The 23,286-nt window shown below is 39.5% G+C and overlaps 1 protein-coding gene across 1 annotated transcript in view; it reads right to left on the bottom strand.

Moving 5' to 3' along the window:
• LOC311041053 (uncharacterized protein) overlaps window positions 1–23,286 on the bottom strand; it is a gene marked incomplete at its 3' end in the record, with an annotated part of 464,158 nt that overhangs the window by 249,465 nt on the left and 191,407 nt on the right. The gene's annotated exons all lie outside the window — the stretch shown is intronic.

Consider the following 23,286-nt stretch of genomic DNA (forward strand, 5'->3'; position numbering starts at 1 on the left):
GACAAAAAGCAGCACGATGAGCGTAATACAATTTGACTATTACAATAAAAGTTATCCAATGAATAAATGATAAATAATATTCTCAGAATGTTATATAACATGACCAATAATATGCACCTGTGCTCATAAATCCACATTAGATTAGAATACTCAAATGTACCTTAAAGGGGCTACACCATGAATTTCATTTTTTTTTAGGTTTTTAGTATTTTTTGGGCTCCCCAGTGTCTCTTGTACCCAATTTTTTTTTTTTTTTTTAACATTCAGTCATTCATGCTCATTTCATGGATTTCCTGAATGGGCGTGTCTGAACAGGCCATTTCAGAATGGCTGTGCAAGTGATGTCACTTGCACTGATTTTGCATTGACGATGGCCAGACAGAATTGCTCAGTAGCTCCCCCCTGCCCAATAGGACGTTTTGGTATTGCAGCTGAAAAAGCTTGGAATGACAGACAGTCAGATTGTGAGAAAAAATATCTGGATGTTTTTTAGGCTTACAACCTGTTTAAAACGTATTAGGGGGCAATATTTATATATAATATATTTTTTTATTTTATTCATGGTGTAGCCCCTTTAAAAGGATCCCTGGCTAATAAGCCAAATATGCCTCAATACATTATAATTGTCCTTTATAATTAAAATGTATTTACACATTTAACGTAACTATTTTATTTATTTTAGATATAGCTAATCTTTCACTCAATAGGCCGATCGCAAGTTGATGATGTAATTTGTCCATGTGTGGTCTAGCCCTATGGAATTTATGGAATGCATACATTTATGGAATGCATGTGTAAATACTTCCTAAGGTTAATATGAGCATCAAATCCATATTTTAGATTTTTTTTTTTGCACATGCTTTACATACATTCCATAGGGCTAAACCACACATGGACAAATGACATCATCAACTTGCGATGGCATTAATTGCCCCTCTTGAGTGAAAGATGAACCGTTTTTAAAATGAATAAAATATTTAAGTTATAGAGGGCATTTATAATGTATTAGGGCATATTTGGCTTATTAGGCAGGGATCCTTTTCAAACAAACAAACAAACATAGAACTCGATATTATACTGAGATTACAACACTACTCACTGATCATTTATGAAGCTTAATTCTTATCAATGCAGAATACAGTATTAATAGGCAAAAACACTTGTTAGGCTTACCGATACACCTGCTCATAAATTATCAGGTTGTTTTTGATGGGCATTGTAGAGTGTGCAACAATGTTTTTGCTGAACCCATCAATTGCAATCACATGGGTCACTCCATACATAGCCAATTTCTCGTTTTGATCCATGTGTAGCTTGTGCCCAAAGTACTCAGCTACATAAGGCTGAGGGTATAGGTTTCTTGCACCCTAAAAAGGAAAAAAATATACAATTTACATCTCTGTGGCTACACAATAAATGCAGTCACAAACTTGACCTCTTTGAAATCATTATTGAAGACATTTATTTTCTCTGGCTTTTGAGCACAGATGACCATAGATTCCACCTCACTGTTTTCTGCTGTGCATATTTCATTTGTATTCAATAGCTGCATGTATTTGTTGGATAACTTATTGTGTCATTATTGGTCTCCTGCTGTGATATATAGCACTTTGGTTTGCCTCTGTGATTGTTAAATGTGCTCTAGAAATACATTTTGAGTTGAGTGCTGTGACTACATTCAATGTACCATACGGCTGGGTGAAAAACATGATAGGCCTACACTTTAAATACAGTAAGCAAGTCATATTAAAATTACTGTTATTATGAATCTTATTGTGTTTTCACAACTTTTTGTGCAGCCTGCAAAATGTACTAGTAAACATAAACATGTCATGCAATAAGCATGCTTTGATATATTGACCTTCTACACGCAACATAGCCTACCGTGCAGCGTTCCAGATGATAGGGCGCATGCATTTTTGCCAAGGTCCTCCCGACCCGACCCTCACATGCACGTACTGTACACCCTGTGCAGCTAAATAGCCAGTCATCATTTTCCGGCCCCCCCCCCGGCATTTTCCGGCCGGGGGGGGCGCAAGTACATGTGTAAGTAAAGGTGATAATGACAATGGTATTTTAAAACATTATATTAGAGACACACATAAGGGCATGTGGGGGCTATGTCACCGCACGTAAACCCTCCCCCCCTACATGGAGTAAAAGAATATCGTGTAAAAATGTTCAATCAACAAATGCATTTTGACTATTTCTCTAAAAACTCAATTTTTTGTTTGCTATCAACTATCAAGTAGCACTATCAATGAAAACGTGAATCATAGGCCTACCTCATGTATGGCCTGTGCTACGCACATCTCCAGATGTTGGTCAGACAAACATTTTCTGACGAGTCCCCTATCCGTCCGGAACTGCCTTACACTTCTTTCAGAAGCTCCCCTGCGCACCCCCAGCTCTAAGACTAGATGGTCCGAAATTTGCTGGTCCTTATAACCATTATCTATCATTTGGAGAACGACGTCTTCATATGAATCCAAGACAGACATGATGATGATAGCGTGTTCACCGTTCACCCACAGAACTGGTGTCTGAACACCTACCTAGCCACGCCGGTCATTACCTCAATGACAGCGACACGTACTGGCCCGGAATGTTTTTGTAATCCATTTGGAATGTGAAGGAGCTGGCCCTTTTATCGCCTAAAATTATATCAGACTCAAATGACGGGTTTCAGGATACCACTCTTATCAATTTGTGTGGATAGATGATCTATTTTAATATGTGATTTCCAGGAAACGGAATTACTTATAGGGATGTTATCAATATCTGTTTTAGATGATTTGTTAACAATATGTGGTTTAAGGCATTTGACGCAGTTTAAGCTTACATTTTATATCTTCAACCAAGCCATCATCATCATCAATATCATCGTGATAATAAGGACACATATGGGTGCGTTCGGAAATTGCGCACCGGAGCGCAGTCGCCTATATTATTGGCCAGTGAGCTCAGTGCTGTATTTCCGAACGCACCATGGGGAGACACCATTTACAAGTGATTCCATATTTGACTTAAAATAAGACTTAAAATAGATAGATAGATAGATAGATAGATAGATAGATAGATAAGATAAGACATAAAATAGATAGATAGATAGATAGATAGATAGATAGATAGATAGATAGATAGATAGATAGATAAAATAAGACTTAAAATAGATAGATAGATAGATAGATAGATAGATAGATAGATAGATAGATAGATAGATAGATAGATAGATAGATAAAATAAGACTTAAAATAGATAGATGGATAGATAGATAGATAGATAGATAGATAGATAAAATAAGACTTAAAATAGATTGATAGACAGACAGACAGACAGACAGACAGACAGACAGACGTGTGTGCGTGTGTGCGTGTGTGTGTGTGTGTGTGTGTGCGTGTGCGCGCGATGCGACGCGTTGTAAGCTTGTATATCTGCTATTTTCACATAGCCTAGGTATAAAATAGGGCTAAAGTGGTTAATGTATGTTTCATAATATCATAATATATATCTGACAAGTAACTAGTAAATAAAGTTTTAAAATTGTAGTGGAGTAAAAGTACAATATTTGCCTCTGAGTGGAGTAGAAGTAAAGTACAAATACCTCAAAAGCGTACTTAAGTACAGTACTTAAGTAAATGAGCTAAATTCCAGCTGTCTTTATTGTTATTATTATTGTTATCATTAAATAGCATAATATTATTTTCAATAATAATGATGGCATAATAATAATAATAATAACAATGATAACGATCAGGGTAATAATAATAATAATTGTAATAAGGGTAATAATAATAATTATATATATATATATATATATATATATATATATTAATAATAAAATAGCATGATGGGGGGGTCCGTGTTTCTAAGTGGGGATGTTTCTAAGTGGGGGTGTTTCTAAGTGGGGGGTTCTGTCCCCCAGCGTTCTGATATTAACTGTGGTCAGCATTAAGTGAAGGTGGGGAACGCATGTGGCCCCCGGGCCGCTAGTTGGCCACCTCTGCTATTAATGTTATGGTGACCTTTAACCACAGGAAGTTTTTTTACCGCACCTGCTTTTTTCGCGGCATAAAAGAACAGAGACGCCCTTTTCCGGCCAGTCTTCACTACAGCTTTCGCAGCAATCAGACGCAGTGCATCAGCCGAGCCTAGCCCAAATTAGATTAAACAACAACAATGGATCTTCAGCAGCGAGTTGCCGTGTTCAGGGGGAGCCGGACGGTAAACATCCGAGCAGTGGAATTAGAAGTCCAAACTTTGGCAACGATTTTTAAGGTTTGTACACCACATTTTCATTAAATTGAATTAACGAAACACGGAAAACCACCGCGCCCATGCTTGCGGTTGGAAGAAAAATGTGTTCACTACGCATTAGGCCTACAAGCTTTTGGATATATATATATATATATAATAAACCTGTATGAGAAATGTCAAACATTTTAGCCAAGTGGCTTCAATCATGGCCTCCGGACTTAAACGTAAATCACGTTGATCCTAGCCTACTTGATATAGGCCTACTGTGTCAAATGTAGAAGCACTCAAGTCAAATATCAGAACGTAATCTATTATGTTTTATGATGAATGGGTTTGAATCTTATTTTTAACTCTATGGTTTGAATTCACGCTACCAACTCCATTTTACACTCAAAGCCACGTGTTGATTTTACAACTCTGCTCCGGTCAGTTCAGAGTGAGTTCTCTGTGCAGCTCTGTATCAGAGTATTGTGTTGAATTTCAATGACCAAATATAGCTGCAAGCAGCGATAATACGGGGCCAGTGAGAGAGAGACAGACAGACATGGAAACTGGAGAGAGAGAGACTGGAGAGAGAGAGAGAGAGAGAGAGAGAGAGAGAGAGAGAGAGAGAGAGAGAGAGAGAGAGAGAGAGAGAGACACATGGAAACGGAATAGATTGAAGAGAGACATGGAAACGGAATAGATTGATGAGAGAGAGAGAGATGGAAACAGAATGGATAGATTGGACATCTCAACCTATTGCCATTAACAGGAATCGAACTCTCAACCTTCGGACTAGGATAAGGATAATTCCTTTTAACAGGTCGTTCATGAAAGTCCTTGTGGTCTTGTTTCCAATGAGAACCTGTGAGCAATTAGGGGTTAAGAGTCTTGCTCAGGGACAAATTTCATTTCATCGACGCATATGCTGGGATGGCCTGGAATTGAACCTGGGGCAACCAGGGCCTCTGGTTCCCTAGGCGTGCTCACTAACCACCCAGCTATGGCCGCCCCATGATAGGCTAATAGGCTGCAACACTACCTATAGTGCTATAGCTTTGTCCAGGCTGATGTTTTCTGTTGAAGATCATAAACTCTTGCCTTCTGTCATGAACCAAGCCAACACTAAGATCACTCGTTCACAAACCCTTTACCAATAGAGAAATTGTATGTCTCCTCGCTACCGAAAACAGTGAAAGCAGCCGATCTACAAGCTCAGAAACACGTTGCTATCTGAAAAGTTTTGAGATTGTAGATCGGCTATTTTCAGAATGAAGTATGTCATACATTGAGAAATCGTACTCTCAAATAAGCATTTCAGGTTATCTTTACCATTTCCACATGTATTCATTGATACAGTCATGTTGTTTGCAATTCAACTTAAATTAAGTCTGCATCAAGTGAGGCTTGAACTGGCGATCTTGAGATTGTGAGGCACTCATTTAAGGGAGACGCCATTGGACCAACAGACAAGTAACTATGAAAAAGGAGATTACACAGATGATACAGTTTCACGCAAATAGCTGAAAAATCCTGGGTTTAAGTGTTTTTCAAACTGCTCAAAATTGCGGACAATCTACGGGCGGAGCTTACTGGTCAAAGCGATAGATGTGTTCCTCATGAGTCAAGGCACATGTGTAAGCAAGTTTCACGACTTTTGGCCAAACGAGGCATGACTTATGCCTGTTTAAAGTCTGCCTTTTCAAAAAATTGCTATAGCGCCCCCTTTTGGCCAATTGGAGTGAGATTGGTTTCAGTGATATTTGGAATGACCCTGTACATTTCTGCAAAGTTTCAAAGAAATGTGAGTCTGCATGTATGTTTTAGGCACAGATGAATAATTTTCATAAAACTGTAATAGTTCAAATCTATCTCCTCCTGGGATTTTTGAGCAATCTGCACGAAACGTTTAACACTTGAACTTTGGACCACTGCCTACAAACATTTCCAACGGATTTTCCATAAGTGAAAAAATGCAGAAGTTAGGAGCCAATGACTGTTTTTCATATAATTCAAAATGGTGGGCGATCTAAAGGTCAGAGGTCAAAAGTCAGACCACGAAAGTTGTCGGGCATGAAGAGACGCATGTGTGTATCGAAGTTTCATGGTTGTAGGTCAAACAGGGCATGAGTTGTACCTGTTCAAAGTTGGCACTTTCAATTGAGTGCTATAGCGCCACCCTTTGACGAATGAGTGTGAGAATTATTTTTTGGTAGTTTTTCATGAGCATCTACCATATGGCCGAGTTTTGTAAAAAGCGTATGCACGGTTAAGCCAGAACTGGCAAAAACAAGTATTTTTCAAACTGCTCAAAATTGCGGAAAATCTAAGGGCGGAGCTTAATGGTCAAATCGATACGTGTGTTCCTCATGAGTCAAGGCACATGTGTAAGCAAGTTTCACGACTTTCGGCCAAACGAGGCATGACTTATGCCTGTTTAAAGTCTGCCTTTTCAAAAAATTGCTATAGCGCCCCCTTTTGGCCAATTGGAGTAAGATTGGTTTCAGTGATATTTGGAATGACCCTGTACATTTCTGCAAAGTTTCAAAGAAATGTGAGTCTGCATGTATGTTTTAAGCACAGATGAATAATTTTCATAAAACTGTAATAGTTAAAATCTATCTCCTCCTGGGATTTTTGAGCAATCTGCACGAAACGTTTAACACTTGAACTTTGGACCTCTGCCTACAAAAAATTCCAACGGATTTTCCATAAGTGAAAAAATGCAGAAGTTAGGAGCCAATGACTGTTTTTCATATAATTAAAAATGGTGGGAGATCTAAAGGTCAGAGGTCAAAAGTCAGAGGGTGAAAGTTGTTCAGCATGAGGAGACGCATATGTGTATCCAAGTTTCATGGCTCTAGGTCAAACAGGGCATGAGTTGTACCTGGTCAAAGTTGGCATTTTCAATTGAGTGCTATAGCGCCACCTTTGGACGAAAGATTGTGAGAATTATTTTTTGATCGTTTTTCATGACCATCTACCATATGGCCGAGTTTCGTAAAAAGCGACTGCACGGTTCAGCCAGAACTGCGAAAAGTGGCAGAAGAAGAAGTGACAGAATACTGCCAATAACAATACGTGTCCAGAGCAGAGCTCTGGCCCCGTAATAAATGATTAATACATATATGTAGTCGCCATAAAACGTATGGCAAACGGTGAAGGTAGGTGCTCAATTACTGGATGTACTAAGCACATTATGTAATTAGTAGTGATGCGCGGGTCGGGTTTTTTCATGACCCGCCCCGCCCCGCGACGGAACCCAACCCGCCTCAACCCGCCCCGCGAACCCATATATAAATCTACGGCTCAACCCGCCCCGCGACCCGCGATTTTTTTTTCTTTTCTGTAAAATCATGGTTAGAAAATAATCCCCAAGTGTATTCAAACTGTTTTATTGTTATTATTCTTATTCGTATTAGGTTAAAGACAAAACAAGAGCATGTTATTATTTTATTTTTTTTTGCGTGTGAGAGCGCGTGACCCGCTCGCCCGCATAATTTTCTCCAAAATTCTGACTCGACTCACCCGCGCCGCGGGTTGACCCGCGGGTCCCGCGGGTTACGGGTCAACCCGCGCATCACTAGTAATTAGACATGTGTTGTGAATAGGGGTGTCACGATTCACTTACCTCACGATTCGATTCAAAATCGATTCCTAGGGTGCCGATTCGATTAAAATTGCGATTCTGCGATTAATTGATATTCGATTCGATTCTGCGATTTATTGCGATTTTCTAGGGTGCCGATTCGATTAAAATTGCGATTCTGCGATTTATTGCGATTTTCTAAGGTGCCGATTCGATTAAAATTGCGATTCTGCGATTAATTGATATTCGATTCTGCGATTTATTGCGATTTTATAAAAAATAAAAAATAAAATAAAATTAAAAAATTAAAAAAAAAAATAAAAAAAATTTAAAAAATCGATTTTAATATTTTGAATCGATTTTTAAAATCGTGGCATTAAGAATCGCGATTTATTCATGAATCGATTTTTTTTGACAGCCCTAGTTGTGAATATTATACAATGCTCTTTCCTCTACCTAACTTTTCTTTTCCTAACTCCTCGTATGCAGTTTCACATCATTGACATAATGAAAAAGTAAAGGCTTTCTTTATGTTAGGGGTGCAACCTGTCCTGGATGGAAGTGCTGAGGTGCAGTGCTTCTTAACCTTATTTCCTGTCCCCTTTGTCACCCTAACGTTTCTTAGTAAAACGCTAGCCTAGAACTGTTTACATGTTTGCAGAAATGACAGTTATCTACAGAATACATCTACAAGACTTCCTGTAAATCGGGGAGGCTATAGCGCCCCGTGCGGGAGGCCATATTGCACCCGTGGTGAAAGCCTGCTGATGTTGCTCAACATCGGGTCCCTGTTAGCCACAGCACATCCTCCCATCAGCACATCTGTCTGACAATCCAGGATGTGGCAAAGGGGGCCTGCCGATGTCTTTGCTTATCTCACCTGATGAACTTTTGCACTTCACTCACTTACACATATAGGCATAATTTATTTGTGTAATAGCTACGCCCATACGAGACCGCCTCGGTGGGCTGTCCAACACTAATTCTGTCAATGTATATATGTGACTGCTTGTCTTTCAATAAAGGAGAACATGTTAACTTGGACGCTTGTTTGAGACTTAATGTGTTCCCGATCGATCGCTCGTCTTCTATGCTGCTTTAACTGAGACATCACCTTGTGTTTTCCTATGAACTTCTTTCATCCACATCATCTGACCAGACTTTGAATGACCTAGATAATAAAAATCATTACAACTTGGTGTCAGAAAGCGGGATCGGTCTCTAAAGGTAAGTCATCCATTAAATGTATTAATTTATATTTAATGCTGACTTCCTTCACCCGAAAACCCTCAAATGTAATTGTTGTAAAAAGCTATATACACTTATGCTTGGAGCATAGTAGGATCAACACGACACCTGGGGTGTGCGTGAGATCTCCTGTGGTGACAGGAGACGCAAGGTACTGAAAGCTATAGGATAGCTTTGAAATAGCTATAGGATAGCTATAAAATAACACCATTTTTTTGAGTGGGACTCATTAGTTATTGTGTGTCACCAGTGGACAGTGAGATTATACTGACGAGTATAACATAAGTAATTGTCGCAGTTGGTGAAGTGACCGCGGTATAGAAATAAAAAGGCCTAAATGATGTACCTGTGCTAAGAATAAAGAGTTTATTCAGTAGTATTGCGGCGACAATACAGGATCCTTGGTATATAGCTTTGATACATGGTTTTAATAATATAATTTTGAGCTTTGTTATATGGTCTTAATAATATAATTTTGGTATGTAGTCTGACGAGATGTATGTGGTGAGTTAAGTAGGAGAACACTGTGATTGTTTTCTTTTTCTATCTATTTGGAGGTTGGAAAATGCCATTCTTTAACAAATTAAAGCGTGATAAACAGAGCAAGGCTGTTTGCTCTAAGGTGGTCATTCCCTTTTAAGACAGTGATGAGGTTCCAAATGGAGCATTTAACTCATCTGTTGAGCATCTGTTGAGTAAGGAACAACCAATTAACTATTAGAGACAAATTGGTACTTTTTACACAACTCCTTTGGTGAGTTGAGACTACTCTGTGTAAAACCACGGATACTGATTCTGACGACACGTTTGCTCTGACAAGTTATGCACTTCTGTATTCAGACTTAATAGATTTGTCTAAATCAGCTGACGAGAACACAAGTACCACTTACTTCATCTGTACTCATACGTGCACAAAAATAACTGGTAAAAGAGAGTGTGACATAGAGTTGATATAAAATAAATTATTCTTCAAATAGATAAGGCTATTGACCAATTTTGCAAGGATAAATCCTCTTCTGAAATGAAGGAACAAATAGCCAAATTGCAGGAGGAAAGGTCTCTGATAGAAGCAGACATGCACAAGGTATTTTAGCTTAGTTTAGGTTATGTAGCAAGCACATTGTTATAAATAATGATAATAATAATAGAAACAATACATATCAAAGAAAACAAGTTGCTGTGCAAGGAAAGGAAGAAGCCGGCAGGCTTATTTGGAATCCTTTTCTTCATGGAAGAGGTCATAACAAGGATTAAAAGTTCAATAAGAACAATACAAAATAATACAAGATTACAAGGGGAGCAGTGGTGCAATAAAGAAATAAAAACAAAAACTGCACAAAAGAGGAAAAAGACAAAGTGATGACTTAAGTGATGTATCTAGAGAGCTCCACAACTGAGGGCCTCTAAATTTGATGAAAACAATGATGTTTAGAAGTAAGACTTAAGTGAAATTAAAATAATCTCTTTGCCGTGTGGGGTAGGAGTGAATGTCAGAAGTAACATGGAAAAAAAAAAAGAATTAGGAAAAGAAAAGGGAATGTCTTGTTTAATTTGTATTTATTTATTTGAACATAAATAAGCAGGATTGAAAAACATGTACCTTATCTATAGGCAATAATGAATATTTAATAAAGGGAGGTGCAGATGGCTCATGTCTATTTGACTGTGAAATCATTCTCAAAAACCTATTTTGAATGATCAGTAATTTAGTTAGATATAATGGATATGTACAGTAGCAGCCCAAACAATATTACAGTAATTAATATGGGGAAAATTAAACTATAATAAAGATAAAGTTAAATGAGATCCGGATGGCTGAACCAGTGGACAGATTTTTCTCAATGTACCAAGCAAATTTATAGACCTTATAGATACAGTATCAATCTGTTGTTTCCAATTTTGTATGTGGAACCTGACAGATTTCCGTACTATTTATCAAAATTCTAGATTTATCTATTGGGATTTTTTCATATTACTAAAAATCATGAAGTTGCATTTTGTATATTGAGTATAAGCTGAGGCAAAGGAGATAGACATCAGCCTGACATGCCCCTCCGTACAGACCGTAACAAATCAATTTCCATGTTTTTTTTGCGCATTAATGACAGCTACAGTATGTTAAAACCACTTGACTTCACACAAATTAATCAGATTTGCAGTGATGCCCCTACAAAAATGTGAATGCTTTTATGAGCTACACTCGCAGACTTGCTACGTTTCACAATTTGACTGGAACAGACTGGCAGTAGCTACTATTTAGAACACGTTCGCGGGCACTGCTGCCGCTTCTAATGAATCTGATGACGAGATGATAAAGTGGAAAGAGGATGGAGAGTTGAGGATAGAAAGTAAAAATGGTCTGAGGACATAGATACATTTCTGTCGGTGTTGGATGTGTATTGCAGGAAAACTTTCAGAGAGAGTTGATTTTACCAAGGCATTGAATGTTAAACAAACCGTCTGTGAACCAGTAATTGCATTCATTGAACGTTATGAGAAAGCTTGGAAAAATTATGCTAATTTGCCATTAGACAGCCCCACTGACCACTGGAACTTCATGTCCGATGCAATATCAAACATGTTGCTTGCATGTACTGATGTTATGAAGCTGTTTGTTGATTTCACTCAGACTTAAGGAGTCTTATGGAGCTTTTGACACTGCTAGGGGAGAATCTGACCAGGTAATGCGTAGACAAGTTTTGCTTTGTCGCCTAGTTGTTTGTCCATACATGGCTCTGCTCATGGGCCCAGTGGACATTTGTGGCTGCTTTTGATGACTGTGTTGTCCGACAATTTGACGGCACCTGTATTATATCCTATTTCTTCTGCTATTGTAGCAATGTCAGTGCAGAGCGCTGACCACGGTTTGCACATACCTGAGCACGTTTGAGACGTGCCATTTGAGTTATGAGCAAAACATAAAGACCACACAGGCTCTATTAATTGCACTCCATATAAGGCTAAACACACATTACACTACGCAAACCTTATCCTTTGACTAAGGAAAAGTGAATTAGACCTGTCATTCAATCAATGCTTGACCAAGGCATCATCGTGCCTATAGTTCACCGTTCAACTCTCCTATTCATCCTTCTCAAACCAGGTGGTAGGGGTTATAGATTGAACGTTGACCTTTGTCATATTAATGATTTGATCGTGGCACTTCCTGCCTTTGTCCCAAATATTATTAACATATTAATATCTATTTCAGCCGATCACACCTATTTTAGCGTGCTTGATTTGTGTTCAGCTTTTCATTCAGTCCCTGTGGCTGCTGAAATGCAACCACTATTGGCCTTTGAGTTCGAACGTCGACAGTATTGTTTCACACGGCTGGTCCAGGGCCTGATTGACAGTCCTGCGGCCTTTGCACACATAGTGCATGAAACCCTGGCTTATTTCGCACCACCTGAAGGCTGCCGTCTTATGTGGACATTCTTTTACTCACTGCACCGGACAAAGACACTTGTGAAAGTGGCTCTAAAATGCTCTTGAAGTATGGGCATAGGGTCTCCTTCTCAAAATTGCAGTGGGTCAGCTTTGTGCTGTCGAAGGGACAGAGAACTTTGGCTGCTGATCGTGTGTCAATGATTAAGCAGCTCGCACCCAAGAGGACTCAAAATCAAATGAGATCCTGGCTCGCCGTGGTCAACTACGTTCGACACTGGCTGCATGACTGCTCCTATCATGACAAGTGTTGAGACGAAGTGACTGGTTGTCCTCAGGACATTGCGTGGACCGAGCAGATGACAAAATCTTTCACTGCATTGAAACACTCTCTGTGCAGTAAGCCTGCGATTGGCTTGCTGAGATACGGAGAAACTTTTCATCTATACGTCAGTGAGACTGGTGTGAGGTCCTGGCGCAGAAATCTGGGTCTGGATTTCACCCTGTGGCATATCTGTCGACTTCATTCTCACCTATTGAGCAAGGGTTGCCCACCTGCCTGCGTGGGGTGGTGGCCTGCGCTCTGATGATACAATCAGCTGAGAAAATCCAAAAATCACTATGACATGATTTTGCATGCTAATCACCAAGTGTTGATAATTCTTAACAAGGTTAGCTCACAACACAAACACAACACCACATAACTGCTTAGAACAGTTAGCCGAGACGGCGGGTGCGAGCACGGACATTTCAACTGTCCTATTTGATGAAGGTGATTTCGTATTTGTTGATGGTCCATGCTCGAAACCTGCTGATGGTGTGTACAAGTGTGGTTATGCCATTGTTAAGCTGCCTGACGCCGTTGTTGAGTGCTACAAATTGCCATATATGTCGGAGAAGGCTTCTCAGAAGACAGAAGGCTGAGTTAATGGTTTTAATTCACGCTTGTGAGCTCTCTGAAGGGAGGTTGTCACAGTATCTATATAGATTCTAAGTATGCCTATTCTGTGTTGGTGGATTTCTTGATCTGCCGAACAATTGCCGTTGCACCTGGCCGCCATTAAAACCAGGTCACAACCGTTTTATCTCTGTGGAATTGGTTTCCAAGTTTCCAAGAGGGCATATTAATGTCTAGTAGTGTGGAATTGTAAAACAAAATACAAACACACATCTCCATAGGCTGGATTAATTTAGAATTTGCTTTGCAACAAAGTATAATTAAATATATACTCACGTATATAATCATGTGAGTTAATGCAGTATTTTAGTTTAATAATCATTAGAACTGCAGTGATTTTAGCCTGATTGGGGACTAACTTGTTCACATTCCTATGTCTCCCTTCACTCACCCAGACACAGAGCAGGCAGCAGACACACACACACCGCAGCAGTGCAAATGTTTAGCTAAGCCCTGACTCCTCACTCTATTGACTTACTGGAAATACAGGCGGCTGTCAATGATGCCGATGAAAAGGGACGCGTCTACCTCCCTAGTGCAGCATTAGCTTTTGTTGTCCGTCATTTTCACGGTTGTTCATATGCCGGACAAACAGGGGTAGTAAATAGATTTTATGCAAATCTTTGAATATATATATATTTAAAGCAAACATTTTTTTACTCAAATCCTTACTTGTGTCCCTGGAACACAATATTTTGGGATGAGGTTCCGTAGCCAAATACATATCATTTTGGGGGTCCTTGACATGAAAGTTTGAGCACCACTGATATAGCAACATGCGTTTTCAGAAAACTAGTTAGGAGTTAGAAGACATTTTGTAGAATCAGCTTAAGTTCTTAATAAGTGTAGTAAATAGAATTAAGGAACACTTTTGTGCATCTAAAATCAGCAGTACAACAAAATTGTATGAATAGTTTTATTTAAGGAAAGATTGGTGAAGGCAGGCCTGGAAAACGGCTTAAACTAGGTGGACAATTTGCCTACAGTGTTGGCCGAAATCAGAATGACCCAGAACCAAAAAAAAAGACTAAACTTTCACCCTTTGAGGTGATCATGGGCAGGCCTTTTCCAACTCCATGGATTCATAACACTAAACTCCTTGGTCCATGTCTCACCGGAGACATGGACACCATTGTATCTGACTATACCAATGCTCTGATTAACAAACTGAATAGCGTTCATGGTAATGTCTCACTTTCTCTCCCTCTGCCGTCTAGTAGGTCCGTCTCACCCCCACAGGCCAGGTGATTTAGTACTGGTGAAGGAACTGAAAGCAGTCCCGGGTGAGCCGAGGTACAGTGAGCCGACTGAGGTCATCGCTGTCACTAGAACTGCTGTCCTTACAGCCCAGGAGCCTAGGTGGATCCACGCAACCCGTTTGAGGCGGGCAGCAGAAAAAGAAAATGTGTATATATATAAAATGTCTAACTGTTATTCCCCCAGGCCCCTAGGTCTTGCAGAGAGGATTAGAGGAAACGGGCGCCAGGGCCGAGGAGGGGGACGTGTCTCCTTCTCCCGCACACCCTCGGTTTTGGTCCAACAGAGAGCCCCCATCGCCGTACGCACCTCGAGGCAGGCGTGGCCCTCCGCCCCCTCCAAGAAATAGAGTAGACAGACCCTGGTTGACTCAGGAATGCAGGATTGCCGCTCTATAATAATAATTGTTATGCCCTAACCCTAACCCTAACCCTTGGTTGTCTCAGCAGCATGTGCTGCTGCGTTTGTGCTCTGGGCATACTGTTAGTTAGTTAGTTTATTTATTTTGGTCATGATTTAGAAAAATAAACAGTTGAACATACAGAATATTGTCAACAAGATAATTTTGGCAGAAAATGTTTGGGCTGAAGCAGAAACTTACTATGCCCATCTTATTAATAATAAAATAAAGTGAATTGTCACAACAGAAAAGGAAACAAAAGAGACATTTTTTTGGGTTTGCATCAATTACACAGAAAAAGTAAATACCATTTACTAATTGTTATATAATGTATTTTTACTCGTTTCAGATTCATAATAATAATATAACATGATATCAATGTTAAAATGTGAGGAATGTATAAAGACAAAACAAATACTCCCACTACCATGTTTTATGTATATGAAGTGGTAGCTTCATACATATAAATATATTGTTGATATTCATTTTTGTAGACATTTAGATTTACATAGATATGTATGAATATGCGCACACATATTTACATATGATACGCACGTACGTATGCTCGTATGCACACGAACATATGTGGAAAGATGTATTCACTATATCACTAGTTTGTCACTAGTGATTCTATGTATCTATTAATTACCTTTGCTTTATAGGGTATTTAAAAATGTCTTATGGAATTGCTCAATTTAAGTTTATTGTCTAGTTTGTTCCATAGGTGTGGGTCTGTGGCCCAGGGGACGTGTCCGCCTGTGGCAGGACACAGCTACTCATAAAAGTTTATATGATGAAGGGCATCACTAAGCATTCTGTTTTCTCCCAGACCATGCACACCTTACACACCGGACTACAACTAAATGTATGAACGCAAACAACGTCCTTTCTGAATCTGAGAGGCCAGTCAAGTTCAATGTCACGAAAAAAGAGGGCTGACAATGACATGCCTTCTGCCATTCGACTAAATGCTGTCAACCTAGCAATCACACAACCTGTTAACATTGACCCAGACTCTGCTCTCAAAATATGGTTAGACATGACAATTTGGCCTTAACTATAATGTCAAAGTTTGCTCACAAAAATAACATGACTGACTGCTGGATTTGTCACCAAACGCCTTTGAGTTCAAAATCACCAATGCTGACACCAGTACCATTTACAGTGGCAGATTGGAATCTTGCCAAGTTAGGCTACTCATACAAAATCATGGGAAGGAAATTGATAAATTGTTAAGTACACAGGCAAAGAGAACCTTATCCTGCGATCTGTCATGTTTGAGTTCAACAGGAAACATCGCCCCGGCGATATGAATTGGGCCTCTCTGTACGGAGTCACACACTATGAGAAGACTGTACAGAATGGTTTCAGATTCTCCATTCAAATGACACTAATATAAACTAATTGTTTCAATTAATTTCAGAGTCGTAACAGGTGAGGTTAGGGGGTTAGGCTCCCCGATCCTTGCCTGTAACAGGCGGCAGCGGGGTCGCAAGGCTCCCAGAGCACGTTAAAGACGACTTATAGTGCTGGGGAGTGACTGAAAGGCCCCCGTGTTCTGTCAAGGATGAATCAACATCCTGTCTGTGTAAACAACCGTCTAGTCTGCGTGGGTGTCGCACATGGCAACATTTTGAAAGTCACAGCGTTGTGTCACCTGTGGGTTTTGTAAATGTTGTGATGTGTCAGGCACTGCGTGGTAGGTGGACGACAGTCCACACCTAGCAGAGGGTGCAGTCTTGCGGGACGACCTCTGTGAAAAGGCAAGGCTGGTGAAAACGGTTAATATTCTGGTTCCCGTAGCCAAGCGGGGCCAGGACAAGACCGTCGGTTTCCTGCCTGGGGCGCCAACCACGCCAACGGGTAAGGGGTCGCTATCGACTGGGTCACCGGCCGGTCGGGTCACAGGTGACATTAAGACCATGCGATGCCTCTGAAAGGTATGCTTGGCCGTCGTGCTCGGCTCAATGTACAGTCAGGCCATCACAAGCTCAAAGCGACCGCCGTAGGCAACAGTTATGTAAGCGAGTGATGCTCCTGTGATCGGTGGGCTTTGAAAAGAAGACGCCGGGAAGCAGGAGACTTGAACTCTCTATCCAGGGTGACCTGGGTGTAGACCTCAAGTGGAAAGGGGTCTAGCCTGGGACTGCGCCCCGGTGGGGAGGTCCAAAGGACTTAGGCGATTCCAGTATTCCACAAACTAACACTGATTCAATTCGACAGAGTAGTGGTCGTGTCTGTACCGTGGCTACAATCACAGTGGCATCATTGAATTGGTCAAAGCACGACATCTACTCATCACTTACGACATAGCACCATATATTCCTTCCTTTTCATTATATTTGTATTCAATGTATTAGAAAATGATGATATGCTTTTCTTCCTCCTATGACTGATTAGGTGTATGCTGGTCTTCTTTCATTGTATAATGGTGTTGTCCTATTCAGGACAAAAGAGGGCAACTGTTGTGAATATTATACAATGCTCTTTCCTCTACCTAACTTTTCTTTTCCTAACTCCTCGTATGCAGTTTCACATCATTGACATAATGAAAAAGTAAAGGCTTTCTTTATGTTAGGGGTGCAACCTGTCCTGGATGGAAGTGCTGAGGTGCAGTGCTTCTTAACCTTATTTCCTGTCCCCTTTGTCACCCTAACGTTTCTTAGTAAAACGCTAGCCTAGAACTGTTTACATGTTTGCAGAAATGACAGTTATCTACAGAATACATCTACAAGACTTCCTGTAAATCGGGGAGGCTATAGCGCCCCGTGCGGGAGGCCATATTGCACCCGTGGTGAAAGCCTGCTGATGTTGCTCAACATCGGGTCCCTGTTAGCCACAGCACATCCTCCCATCAGCACATCTGTCTGACAATCCAGGATGTGGCAAAGGGGGCCTGCCGATGTCTTTGCTTATGAACTTTTGCACTTCACTCACTTACACATATAGGCATAATTTATTTGTGTAATAGCTACGCCCATACGAGACCGCCTCGGTGGGCTGTCCAACACTAATTCTGTCAATGTATATATGTGACTGCTTGTCTTTCAATAAAGGAGAACATGTTAACTTGGACGCTTGTTTGAGACTTAATGTGTTCCCGATCGATCGCTCGTCTTCTATGCTGCTTTAACTGAGACATCACCTTGTGTTTTCCTATGAACTTCTTTCATCCACATCATCTGACCAGACTTTGAATGACCTAGATAATAAAAATCATTACAACATGGAAGTATGGAACCACAAGACTGCAGTGCTATATGATGGTCAAATTGCAATAACCGTTCAAAGAATCAAACTTATTTAAAAGGTTTTGACTTTTTTTTTGACAGTCAAAGTAATCTAAATGTATGTGTATATAGATGGCACTAAATTAATTTGTTCTGGAGGAAGCCCAGCTGGTTCACTCAAAATCATGAAGTGCAATTTGGCCTTTTTTCAGTGAGGTAAATGTGTCAAACAATGAATCTGAAATCAGATGTCAAGGCAGGTCACAGAGATGTTTATATGAAATTGCTGCTGTGTTGTCATTCACCCAAGTTCACCTGCATCCAAATCCTGTGTAAATCTGGTTTGGTCTAAATTCTTAATGGTTGTACACAATTTGTTTCCAGGAGAGAGGCAGGTTGGAGACGGGTTGAGAAAATGGGATAACTAAACTGAAATCATGTCATCCCTCAATTTCAGCTGGATTCCACTACTGTTCATCTTCTGGCAGAGAATGGAGATGCAGTCATGGCCGGATATGGGGGCTACCTCACTGTCAATGATCCCTCACAGAAATATGAGGTACATATATTGCTGTTTGTATTGTTGACATGTATGCCTTGTTTGAGTAAATGGGACCACAATAGAAACGAGCCCATAGGGCTTTCTTCAAAAGTTATCCATGTAGTGTTATACACTGTGCTGTTGGCAGTTCTTGCTAATAAGGGTTTCAATCCTAAAGGTATGTGGAGATGAGGCTTCAGGAGCCACAGCCCCCCCGCCACCACCGGCGACAGCTGCTGCAGCAGGTTCAAGTTCTGGGAACCGATTCAGTTTCCGGCGGCCTGGCCAGCCAAGTGTAGGACCTGGACTGCCGCCAACCCCGCGACCACCACACAAGAACAGGATGTATGTATCCAAATATAATGGAGAAATTATTAAAAACATGTCTTCAGTGTTGATTGCTTGTTTGTTAATGAGAAATTCTTTAAGGCTGCAATTGAAATTCTTTATTCGAATGGTTTTATATACAATCAATATGTAAATTAATGAAGTTTGTATTTTGTCTGTCCTTAATGTTAGACGACAGAGTCAAACAGAACATTTTAAGTTTATGAAATAAACATTTTTTAGGAAGGAGGATTGGTGCCTAAAATGGCATTTCTAAAGCTTTGAAGGGTATGTAAGTGAAAATCTATGTTTCTAACCCCACTGTCTTTTTCTGTCAGGAATATAATTGTCGGGGAGGTGGAAGGTGGAATGATTTTTGAGGACGACTCTGTCAGTGTCCAGTTTCTAGATGCAGAGGCCACTGTGGAGGCGATAGGGGCGCTCGTGAAGAGGCAGTTGGACTTGAACGAGAACATCGTGCTCCTCAATGCAAAGAAGCAGAGGCTTCTTGATACTCCAGATTGCCATGGTAACTGTGCACCAAGTTTATCAATAACTAGCTTTCAGTCAATGCTTAATGAATGTAATGATAAAAACAATCTGTGCACTAAAAGCTAAATTATTTGCTAAATATTGCAGAAGATCTGCCCGAATTTAAAAGAGAACTTCTTAAAGAGTGGTGGTGTTTATTTTTTTAAACTATAGGCTATGCTTTGAGTGCAAACCTGATGTCTAGAGCAATACTATAGGAACACAGGCCCATTGTGTTTGTGTAGACGCTCGACAAAGCCGGATGCACCACGGTGGATTCGAACCCAAACTCAAAATCATACTTTTAGATGCGTTATATGCATGCACAGTCACTGGTTTACAATGCTCATCACCCAAATACAAGATGGCCAAGTGCATTAGGCCTTTTTCACACTAATTCTGCTGAATAATTCATAATGCAGATTATTATGGGGCAATGCTCAACTTCCAATACTTATGAGCAGAAATGTTCAAAATGACTTAAATAAAAAGCACACTATAATAATGGCTACACCAAACCTCTAATGGCTTTAAGTTTTGGCTGAGTTTGCTAAAACATTGAATTTCGGTTCTATTTATTTTCTGTTCTGTACCAGGACTAAGTTGCAAACTGTCCTGTAGATGCTCATCAACAAATGTATGTTCTAATCAACATTATTTTGATTCTTTGCAGGTGCCATGAAAAACCCAGTCATTGCAGAATGTTGCGGTGCCCAGATTGGCTGCCGTGCCTGTGTGCAGCAATTGATCCATCAATATGGGACCACCAGATGCCCGCTGTGCCGTAACGACGCCTTCAGCGAGAAAACTTGGGAGGTTGATGGGATGGCTGATTTTGTAGACAAATTGAGAGACATACTGAGGGAGTAGCTTTCCATCAGTAGTCTCTCAGTTTCTGTACAGATTGGGGTTCAGGGACCAGTTTGTCTTCTCTCATTTACTTTTATTTTATTTTTTATTATGTTTAGTTGTAATGTTTAAACTAACATTATTATTTTAATTTAACTTGAGTAAAAGTATTGGTATCAAAATGTACCAAAAGCACTAATTTTGCAGGAGAAGGTCTCATTTCACAAGTTCAAATGTATAAAATGTATTGGTCTTTTGACAACAGCAGCTCACAATGAGCTTGTAGATTGTTGTATAAGGCTGAAGTGGTTTAATGCAGGGAGCATTAACAAAAAAAAAAGTATTGTTTGTTATAATTTTTGTTTAATGGCAGAGTAGAGTAAAAGTATAATAATTGCCTCTGAGATGTAGTGCAGGGAGCGTTTAAAAAAAAAGAAAAAGAAAAAAAAAAGTATTGTTTGTTATCATTTTTGTTTAATGGCAGAGTAGAGTAAAAGTATAATAATTGCCTCTGAGATGTAGTGCAGGGAGCCTTTAAAAAAAAAGAAAAAGAAAAAAAAAAGTATTGTTTGTTATCATTTTTGTTTAATGGCAGAGTAGAGTAAAAGTATAATAATTGCCTCTGAGATGTAGTGCAGGGAGCGTAAAAAAAAAAAGAAAAGAAAAAAAAAAAAAGTATTGTTTATGTTATCATTTTTGTTTAATGGCGGAGTAGAGTAAAAGTATTGCCTCTGAGATGTAGTGATGCATGGATTAAAGTTCTCAGTCGCCAAGACTGATTGTCAAATATTACCCAAAAAATAGGCTTTTTTGAGAATAGAGTGATGAATAGTGTGATGAGAGTGTAGATTCTACACTCTCAGAATGGAACTCAGTCAAACAAAATGCAATGTCTCAACTTGAGTAAATGTACAGATACATCTGAATAAAATATATATTGCATTACAAAAGGCATGACTCTTGACTTCACTTATTTTTTTTTACATGTATTGAGATACATTTTGCATTATCAGTGGTATATATATATTGGTTATATTTGTTGCTCAAGTGTAATGTATTGGTTGAATGGCACTCATTCCAAAATGTCTTGTGGTAAATGTTAATATGAATTTTCATCAGGTATGTTATGCAGAGGCTGTTGGCAAATCTTATCTGTATGTATATAGGAATATTTGTTTCATTCTGTCAGACATGTAATGATCAAATCTACAATGGAGGACCATACATAAAATATGGTGAGTTGGGTACAGTTAGGCTACTGCAGACAGTGCTTTCTAAGGGCAACATATCATATGCTTAACCGAACTGGTGGTTACTGACATGCTGCTTTTAATGAAATGATTAAAGAACACGTTCATAGCAATTGACTAGTTGCAATTTATATCCCTGGCCATAGCATTTGGGAGAGCAGGGTGTTATCTCTGAGCTCATAAATGAACTCATACTTTATAACTGACTTATGATCACTAATTTGCAAGTGTCTTTTAATGGTGCTGTAATTAAAGTAAAATAAAAAGTATTAAATTGTGCAGGAACACTATGTTCTGCCTGAACCTCATTTATTCTTCCACAAGGGGAAATTGTTTTGCTCAATGGATACATATAACACACTATGGTGTTACTAACTTACTGTACACACCGGTGTGTGCCTAACTTCAATTGACGCAAAGCATCTTGTCTTTATAGTTGCTTTATTAATGACCGTGCCTCTCAATCATAGATATATAATATATATCTATGATTGAGACCATAGATATAAAGCCTGCCTTATATATTAATAAGGAAGGCTTTATATTTTATATTTTTTATGTTTGGCACTTGACGTTTTTAGATAAATAAATGAACTGTTGTATTTCAACAACTGATCCCTTGTTAGTATTCATTATCTAATTACAAATAGAAAAATAAGCTCTGAATTTCTAATTAATTTAGATAGATACTGACCCCTGCAGGGGGTTTCCCGTCATAGCAACGTCAATGTTTTACGCCTACTTCTTACTTCTTTTTTTCATTGATAAAACATGTAAGCATTAATGTCCATTAGACCACAGACCCCCCACAACAATAATCATAATAAACGCAATGAGTTATAATTAATCAATTTAATATTTATTTTAGTTATATTTCATAATCATAAATGCAAAGCTAACAATTCTAAACCTTTTTAAAACTCAATGAGTTCTACATAATCAATGTAATAGTTATTTAAGCGATTTTTCATACTCATAAAGTTAAACATTCTAAGGCTCTCTTCTAATATCCCCCTGCGTTTGAGTGCGTTCTTTGTTTGTTTTTGTTTCTTTATTGTGGATAAATATGTACAAACAAACGAAAGAAAAGTTCGTCCATTCATTTGAAAGGCAGTTCCGCGTTCCGGTGCGTCACCAGTGACAACAGCAATCAGGACTGATCATAAACAAGCTGTGAGACTCCGTGGATCAAAGTGGAACAGAAGTTTATAAAAGTGTGTGGGACCCAATGGCCATTTGTGGGGACGCAGTAAGGAGTAGCTTTTGAGAGAGACCGTACAGAGATGGATAGAGTTGAGAGAACACGCACACGCATACGCACACGCACAGGCACAGGCACAGACACAGACACAGACACAGACACAGACACAGACACAGACACAGACACAGACACAGACACAGACACAGACACACACACACACACACACACACACACACACACACACACACACACACACACACACACACACACACACACACG

The sequence above is a fragment of the Gymnoscopelus microlampas genome (assembly GCF_963454915.1).
Source record: "Gymnoscopelus microlampas genome assembly, chromosome: 24".
Taxonomy (NCBI): domain Eukaryota; kingdom Metazoa; phylum Chordata; class Actinopteri; order Myctophiformes; family Myctophidae; genus Gymnoscopelus; species Gymnoscopelus microlampas.